This window comes from Medicago sativa, chromosome 3 (genome assembly GCF_051527215.1).
Source record: "Medicago sativa cultivar Bolivia chromosome 3, Bolivia_mono, whole genome shotgun sequence".
NCBI classification, from domain to species: Eukaryota; Viridiplantae; Streptophyta; class Magnoliopsida; order Fabales; family Fabaceae; genus Medicago; species Medicago sativa.
In genome coordinates, this window is record NC_140751.1 from 2,343,824 (window position 1) to 2,352,018 (window position 8,195).

The following is an 8,195-nucleotide window of genomic DNA, read 5'->3' on the forward strand; positions in this document are numbered from 1 at the left end:
AAACCATGGAAGTCGTAGCTATGTTGTTTACCTATCCAACGAATAGTCACATGCTAAGATTCAATTAAAATCGGCCACTTTCTGAGCCTCCCTAAATTGACGAGGAAATTTTCTTAACATCCATTTTGGCCGAATTGTTAGAGAATGTAAAAATAAACCATGGAAGTCGTAGATATGTTGTTTACCTATCCAACGAATTGTCACATTCTAAGATTCAATTAAAATCGGCCACTTTCTGGGCCTGCCTAAAATGACGAGGAAATTTTCTTAACATCCATTTTGGCCGAATTTTTAGAGAATGTAAAAATAAACCATGGAAGTCGTAGCTATGTTGTTTACCTATCCAACGAATTGTCACATGCTAAGATTCAATTAAAATCGGCCACTTTCTGGGCCTCCCTAAATTGACGAGGAAATTTTTTTAACATCCATTTTGGCCGAATTTTTAGAGAATGTAAAAATAAACCATGGAAGTCGTAGATATGTTGTTTACCTATCCAACGAATTGTCACATTCTAAGATTCAATTAAAATCGGCCACTTTCTGGGCCTCCCTAAATTGACGAGGAATTTTTCTTAACATCCATTTGGGCCGAATTTTTAGAGAATGTAAAAATAAACCATGGAAGTCGTAGCTATGTTGTTTACCTATCCAACGAATTGTCACATGCTAGGATTGAATTAAAATCGGCCACTTTCTGGGCCTCCCTAAATTGACGAGGAAATTTTCTTAACATCCATTTTGGCCGAATTTTTAGAGAATGTAAAAATAAACCATGGAAGTCGTAGCTATGTTGTTTACCTATCCAACGAATAGTCACATGCTAAGATTCAATTAAAATCGGCCACTTTCTGAGCCTCCCTAAATTGACGAGGAAATTTTCTTAACATCCATTTTGGCCGAATTGTTAGAGAATCTAAAAATAAACCATGGAAGTCGTAGATATGTTGTTTACCTATCCAACGAATTGTCACATTCTAAGATTCAATTAAAATCGGCCACTTTCTGGGCCTCCCTAAATTGACGAGGAATTTTTCTTAACATCCATTTTGGCCGAATTTTTAGAGAATGTAAAAATAAACCATGGAAGTCGTAGCTATGTTGTTTACCTATCCAACGAATTGTCACATGCTAAGATTCAATTAAAATCGGCCACTTTCTGGGCCTCCCTAAATTGACGAGGAAATTTTCTTAACATCCATTTTGGCCGAATTTTTAGAGAATGTAAAAATAAACCATGGAAGTCGTAGCTATGTTGTTTACCTATCCAACGAATTGTCACATGCTAAGATTCAATTAAAATCGGCCACTTTCTAGGCCTCCCTAAATTGACGAGGAAATTTTTTTAACATCCATTTTGGCCGAATTTTTAGAGAATGTAAAAATAAACCATGGAAGTCGTAGATATGTTGTTTACCTATCCAACGAATTGTCACATTCTAAGATTCAATTAAAATCGGCCACTTTCTGGGCCTCCCTAAATTGACGAGGAATTTTTCTTAACATCCATTTTGGCCGAATTTTTAGAGAATGTAAAAATAAACCATGGAAGTCGTAGCTATGTTGTTTACCTATCCAACGAATTGTCACATGCTAAGATTCAATTAAAATCGGCCACTTTCTGGGCCTCCCTAAATTGACGAGGAAATTTTCTTAACATCCATTTTGGCCGAATTTTTAGAGAATGTAAAAATAAACCATGGAAGTCGTAGCTATGTTGTTTACCTATCCAACGAATAGTCACATGCTAAGATTCAATTAAAATCGGCCACTTTCTGAGCCTCCCTAAATTGACGAGGAAATTTTCTTAACATCCATTTTGACCGAATTGTTAGAGAATATAAAAATAAACCATGGAAGTCGTAGATATGTTGTTTACCTATCCAACGAATTGTCACATTCTAAGATTCAATTAAAATCGGCCACTTTCTGGGCCTCCCTAAATTGACGAGGAATTTTTCTTAACATCCATTTTGGCCGAATTTTTAGAGAATGTAAAAATAAACCATGGAAGTCGTAGCTATGTTGTTTACCTATCCAACGAATTGTCACATGCTAAGATTCAATTAAAATCGGCCACTTTCTGGGCCTCCCTAAATTGACGAGGAAATTTTCTTAACATCCATTTTGGCCGAATTTTTAGAGAATGTAAAAATAAACCATGGAAGTCGTAGCTATGTTGTTTACCTATCCAACGAATAGTCACATGCTAAGATTCAATTAAAATCGGCCACTTTCTGGGCCTGCCTAAATTGACGAGGAATTTTTCTTTACATCCATTTTGGCCGAATTTTTAGAGAATGTAAAAATAAACCATGGAAGTCGTAGCTATGTTGTTTACCTATCCAACGAATTGTCACATGCTAAGATTCAATTAAAATCGGCCACTTTCTGGGCCTCCCTAAATTGACGAGGAAATTTTCTTAACATCCATTTTGGCCGAATTTTTAGAGAATGTAAAAATAAACCATGGAAGTCGTAGCTATGTTGTTTACCTATCCAACGAATAGTCACATGCTAAGATTCAATTAAAATCGGCCACTTTCTGAGCCTCCCTAAATTGACGAGGAAATTTTCTTAACATCCATTTTGGCCGAATTGTTAGAGAATGTAAAAATAAACCATGGAAGTCGTAGATATGTTGTTTACCTATCCAACGAATTGTCACATTCTAAGATTCAATTAAAATCGGCCACTTTCTGGGCCTGCCTAAAATGACGAGGAAATTTTCTTAACATCCATTTTGGCCGAATTTTTAGAGAATGTAAAAATAAACCATGGAAGTCGTAGCTATGTTGTTTACCTATCCAACGAATTGTCACATGCTAAGATTCAATTAAAATCGGCCACTTTCTGGGCCTCCCTAAATTGACGAGGAAATTTTTTTAACATCCATTTTGGCCGAATTTTTAGAGAATGTAAAAATAAACCATGGAAGTCGTAGATATGTTGTTTACCTATCCAACGAATTGTCACATTCTAAGATTCAATTAAAATCGGCCACTTTCTGGGCCTCCCTAAATTGACGAGGAATTTTTCTTAACATCCATTTGGGCCGAATTTTTAGAGAATGTAAAAATAAACCATGGAAGTCGTAGCTATGTTGTTTACCTATCCAACGAATTGTCACATGCTAGGATTGAATTAAAATCGGCCACTTTCTGGGCCTCCCTAAATTGACGAGGAAATTTTCTTAACATCCATTTTGGCCGAATTTTTAGAGAATGTAAAAATAAACCATGGAAGTCGTAGCTATGTTGTTTACCTATCCAACGAATAGTCACATGCTAAGATTCAATTAAAATCGGCCACTTTCTGAGCCTCCCTAAATTGACGAGGAAATTTTCTTAACATCCATTTTGGCCGAATTGTTAGAGAATCTAAAAATAAACCATGGAAGTCGTAGATATGTTGTTTACCTATCCAACGAATTGTCACATTCTAAGATTCAATTAAAATCGGCCACTTTCTGGGCCTCCCTAAATTGACGAGGAATTTTTCTTAACATCCATTTTGGCCGAATTTTTAGAGAATGTAAAAATAAACCATGGAAGTCGTAGCTATGTTGTTTACCTATCCAACGAATTGTCACATGCTAAGATTCAATTAAAATCGGCCACTTTCTGGGCCTCCCTAAATTGACGAGGAAATTTTCTTAACATCCATTTTGGCCGAATTTTTAGAGAATGTAAAAATAAACCATGGAAGTCGTAGCTATGTTGTTTACCTATCCAACGAATAGTCACATGCTAAGATTCAATTAAAATCGGCCACTTTCTGAGCCTCCCTAAATTGACGAGGAAATTTTCTTAACATCCATTTTGGCCGAATTGTTAGAGAATGTAAAAATAAACCATGGAAGTCGTAGATATGTTGTTTACCTATCCAACGAATTGTCACATTCTAAGATTCAATTAAAATCGGCCACTTTCTGGGCCTGCCTAAAATGACGAGGAAATTTTCTTAACATCCATTTTGGCCGAATTTTTAGAGAATGTAAAAATAAACCATGGAAGTCGTAGCTATGTTGTTTACCTATCCAACGAATTGTCACATGCTAAGATTCAATTAAAATCGGCCACTTTCTGGGCCTCCCTAAATTGACGAGGAAATTTTTTTAACATCCATTTTGGCCGAATTTTTAGAGAATGTAAAAATAAACCATGGAAGTCGTAGCTATGTTGTTTACCTATCCAACGAATTGTCACATGCTAAGATTCAATTAAAATCGGCCACTTTCTGGGCCTCCCTAAATTGACGAGGAATTTTTCTTAACATCCATTTTGGCCGAATTTTTAGAGAATGTAAAAATAAACCATGGAAGTCGTAGCTATGTTGTTTACCTATCCAACGAATTGTCACATGCTAAGATTCAATTAAAATCGGCCACTTTCTGGGCCTCCCTAAATTGACGAGGAAATTTTCTTAACATCCATTTTGGCCGAATTTTTAGAGAATGTAAAAATAAACCATGGAAGTCGTAGCTATGTTGTTTACCTATCCAACGAATAGTCACATGCTAAGATTCAATTAAAATTGGCCACTTTCTGAGCCTCCCTAAATTGACGAGGAAATTTTCTTAACATCCATTTTGGCCGAATTGTTAGAGAATGTAAAAATAAACCATGGAAGTCGTAGATATGTTGTTTACCTATCCAACGAATTGTCACATTCTAAGATTCAATTAAAATCGGCCACTTTCTGGGCCTGCCTAAAATGACGAGGAAATTTTCTTAACATCCATTTTGGCCGAATTTTTAGAGAATGTAAAAATAAACCATGGAAGTCGTAGCTATGTTGTTTACCTATCCAACGAATTGTCACATGCTAAGATTCAATTAAAATCGGCTACTTTCTGGGCCTCCCTAAATTGACGAGGAAATTTTTTTAACATCCATTTTGGCCGAATTTTTAGAGAATGTAAAAATAAACCATGGAAGTCGTAGATATGTTGTTTACCTATCCAACGAATTGTCACATTCTAAGATTCAATTAAAATCGGCCACTTTCTGGGCCTCCCTAAATTGACGAGGAATTTTTCTTAACATCCATTTTGGCCGAATTTTTAGAGAATGTAAAAATAAACCATGGAAGTCGTAGCTATGTTGTTTACCTATCCAACGAATTGTCACATGCTAAGATTCAATTAAAATCGGCCACTTTCTGGGCCTCCCTAAATTGACGAGGAAATTTTCTTAACATCCATTTTGGCCGAATTTTTAGAGAATGTAAAAATAAACCATGGAAGTCGTAGCTATGTTGTTTACCTATCCAACGAATAGTCACATGCTAAGATTCAATTAAAATCGGCCACTTTCTGAGCCTCCCTAAATTGACGAGGAAATTTTCTTAACATCCATTTTGACCGAATTGTTAGAGAATATAAAAATAAACCATGGAAGTCGTAGATATGTTGTTTACCTATCCAACGAATTGTCACATTCTAAGATTCAATTAAAATCGGCCACTTTCTGGGCTTCCCTAAATTGACGAGGAATTTTTCTTAACATCCATTTTGGCCGAATTTTTAGAGAATGTAAAAATAAACCATGGAAGTCGTAGCTATGTTGTTTACCTATCCAACGAATTGTCACATGCTAAGATTCAATTAAAATCGGCCACTTTCTGGGCCTCCCTAAATTGACGAGGAAATTTTCTTAACATCTATTTTGGCCGAATTTTTAGAGAATGTAAAAATAAACCATGGAAGTCGTAGCTATGTTGTTTACCTATCCAACGAATAGTCACATGCTAAGATTCAATTAAAATCGGCCACTTTCTGAGCCTCCCTAAATTGACGAGGAAATTTTCTTAACATCCATTTTGGCCGAATTGTTAGAGAATATAAAATTAAACCATGGAAGTCGTAGATATGTTGTTTACCTATCCAACGAATTGTCACATTCTAAGATTCAATTAAAATCGGCCACTTTCTGGGCCTGCCTAAAATGACGAGGAAATTTTCTTAACATCCATTTTGGCCGAATTTTTAGAGAATGTAAAAATAAACCATGGAAGTCGTAGCTATGTTGTTTACCTATCCAACGAATTGTCACATGCTAAGATTCAATTAAAATCGGCCACTTTCTGGGCCTCCCTAAATTGACGAGGAAATTTTTTTAACATCCATTTTGGCCGAATTTTTAGAGAATGTAAAAATAAACCATGGAAGTCGTAGATATGTTGTTTACCTATCCAACGAATTGTCACATTCTAAGATTCAATTAAAATCGGCCACTTTCTGGGCCTCCCTAAATTGACGAGGAATTTTTGTTAACATCCATTTTGGCCGAATTTTTAGAGAATGTAAAAATAAACCATGGAAGTCGTAGCTATGTTGTTTACCTATCCAACGAATTGTCACATGCTAAGATTCAATTAAAATCGGCCACTTTCTGGGCCTCCCTAAATTGACGAGGAAATTTTCTTAACATCCATTTTGGCCGAATTTTTAGAGAATGTAAAAATAAACCATGGAAGTCGTAGCTATGTTGTTTACCTATCCAACGAATAGTCACATGCTAAGATTCAATTAAAATCGGCCACTTTCTGAGCCTCCCTAAATTGACGAGGAAATTTTCTTAACATCCATTTTGGCCGAATTGTTAGAGAATGTAAAAATAAACCATGGAAGTCGTAGATATGTTGTTTACCTATCCAACGAATTGTCACATTCTAAGATTCAATTAAAATCGGCCACTTTCTGGGCCTGCCTAAAATGACGAGGAAATTTTCTTAACATCCATTTTGGCCGAATTTTTAGAGAATGTAAAAATAAACCATGGAAGTCGTAGCTATCTTGTTTACCTATCCAACGAATTGTCACATGCTAAGATTCAATTAAAATCGGCCACTTTCTGGGCCTCCCTAAATTGACGAGGAAATTTTCTTAACATCCATTTCGGCCGAATTTTTAGAGAATGTAAAAATAAACCATGGAAGTCGTAGCTATGTTGTTTACCTATCCAACGAATTATCACATTCTAAGATTCAATTAAAATCGGCCACTTTCTGGGCCTCCCTAAATTGACGAGGAATTTTTCTTAACATCCATTTTGGCCGAATTTTTAGAGAATGTAAAAATAAACCATGGAAGTCGTAGCTATGTTGTTTACCTAACCAACGAATTGTCACATGCTAAGATTCAATTAAAATCGGCCACTTTCTGGGCCTCCCTAAATTGACGAGGAAATTTTCTTAACATCCATTTTGGCCGAATTTTTAGAGAATGTAAAAATAAACCATGGAAGTCGTAGCTATGTTGTTTACCTATCCAACGAATTGTCACATGCTAAGATTCAATTAAAATCGGCCACTTTCTGAGCCTCCCTAAATTGACGAGGAAATTTTCTTAACATCCATTTTGGCCGAATTGTTAGAGAATGTAAAAATAAACCATGGAAGTCGTAGATATGTTGTTTACCTATCCAACGAATTGTCACATTCTAAGATTCAATTAAAATCGGCCACTTTCTGGGCCTCCCTAAAATGACGAGGAAATTTTCTTAACATCCATTTTGGCCGAATTTTTAGAGAATGTAAAAATAAACCATGGAAGTCGTAGATATGTTGTTTACCTATCCAACGAATTGTCACATTCTAAGATTCAATTAAAACCGGCCACTTTCTGGGCCTCCCTAAAATGACGAGGAAATTTTCTTAACATCCATTTTGGCCGAATTTTTAAAGAATGTAAAAATAAACCATGGAAGTCGTAGCTATGTTGTTTTCCTATCCAACGAATTGTCACATGCTAAGATTCAATTAAAATCGGCCACTTTCTGGGCCTCCCTAAATTGACGAGGAAATTTTCTTAACATCCATTTTGGCCGAATTTTTAGAGAATTTAAAAATAAACCACGGAAGTCGTAGCTTTGTTGTTTTCCTATCCAACGAATTGTCACATGCTAAGATTCAATTAAAATCGGCCACTTTCTGGGCCTCCCTAAAATGACGAGGAAATTTTCTTAACATCCATTTTGGCCGAATTTTTAGAGAATGTAAAAATAAACCATGGAAGTCGTAGATATGTTGTTTACCTATCCAACGAATTGTCACATTCTAAGATTCAATTCAAATCGGCCACTTTCTGGGCCTCCCTAAATTGACGAGGAAATTTTCTTAACATTCATTTTGGCCGAATTTTTAGAGAATGTAAAAATAAACCATGGAAGTCGTAGCTATGTTGTTTACCT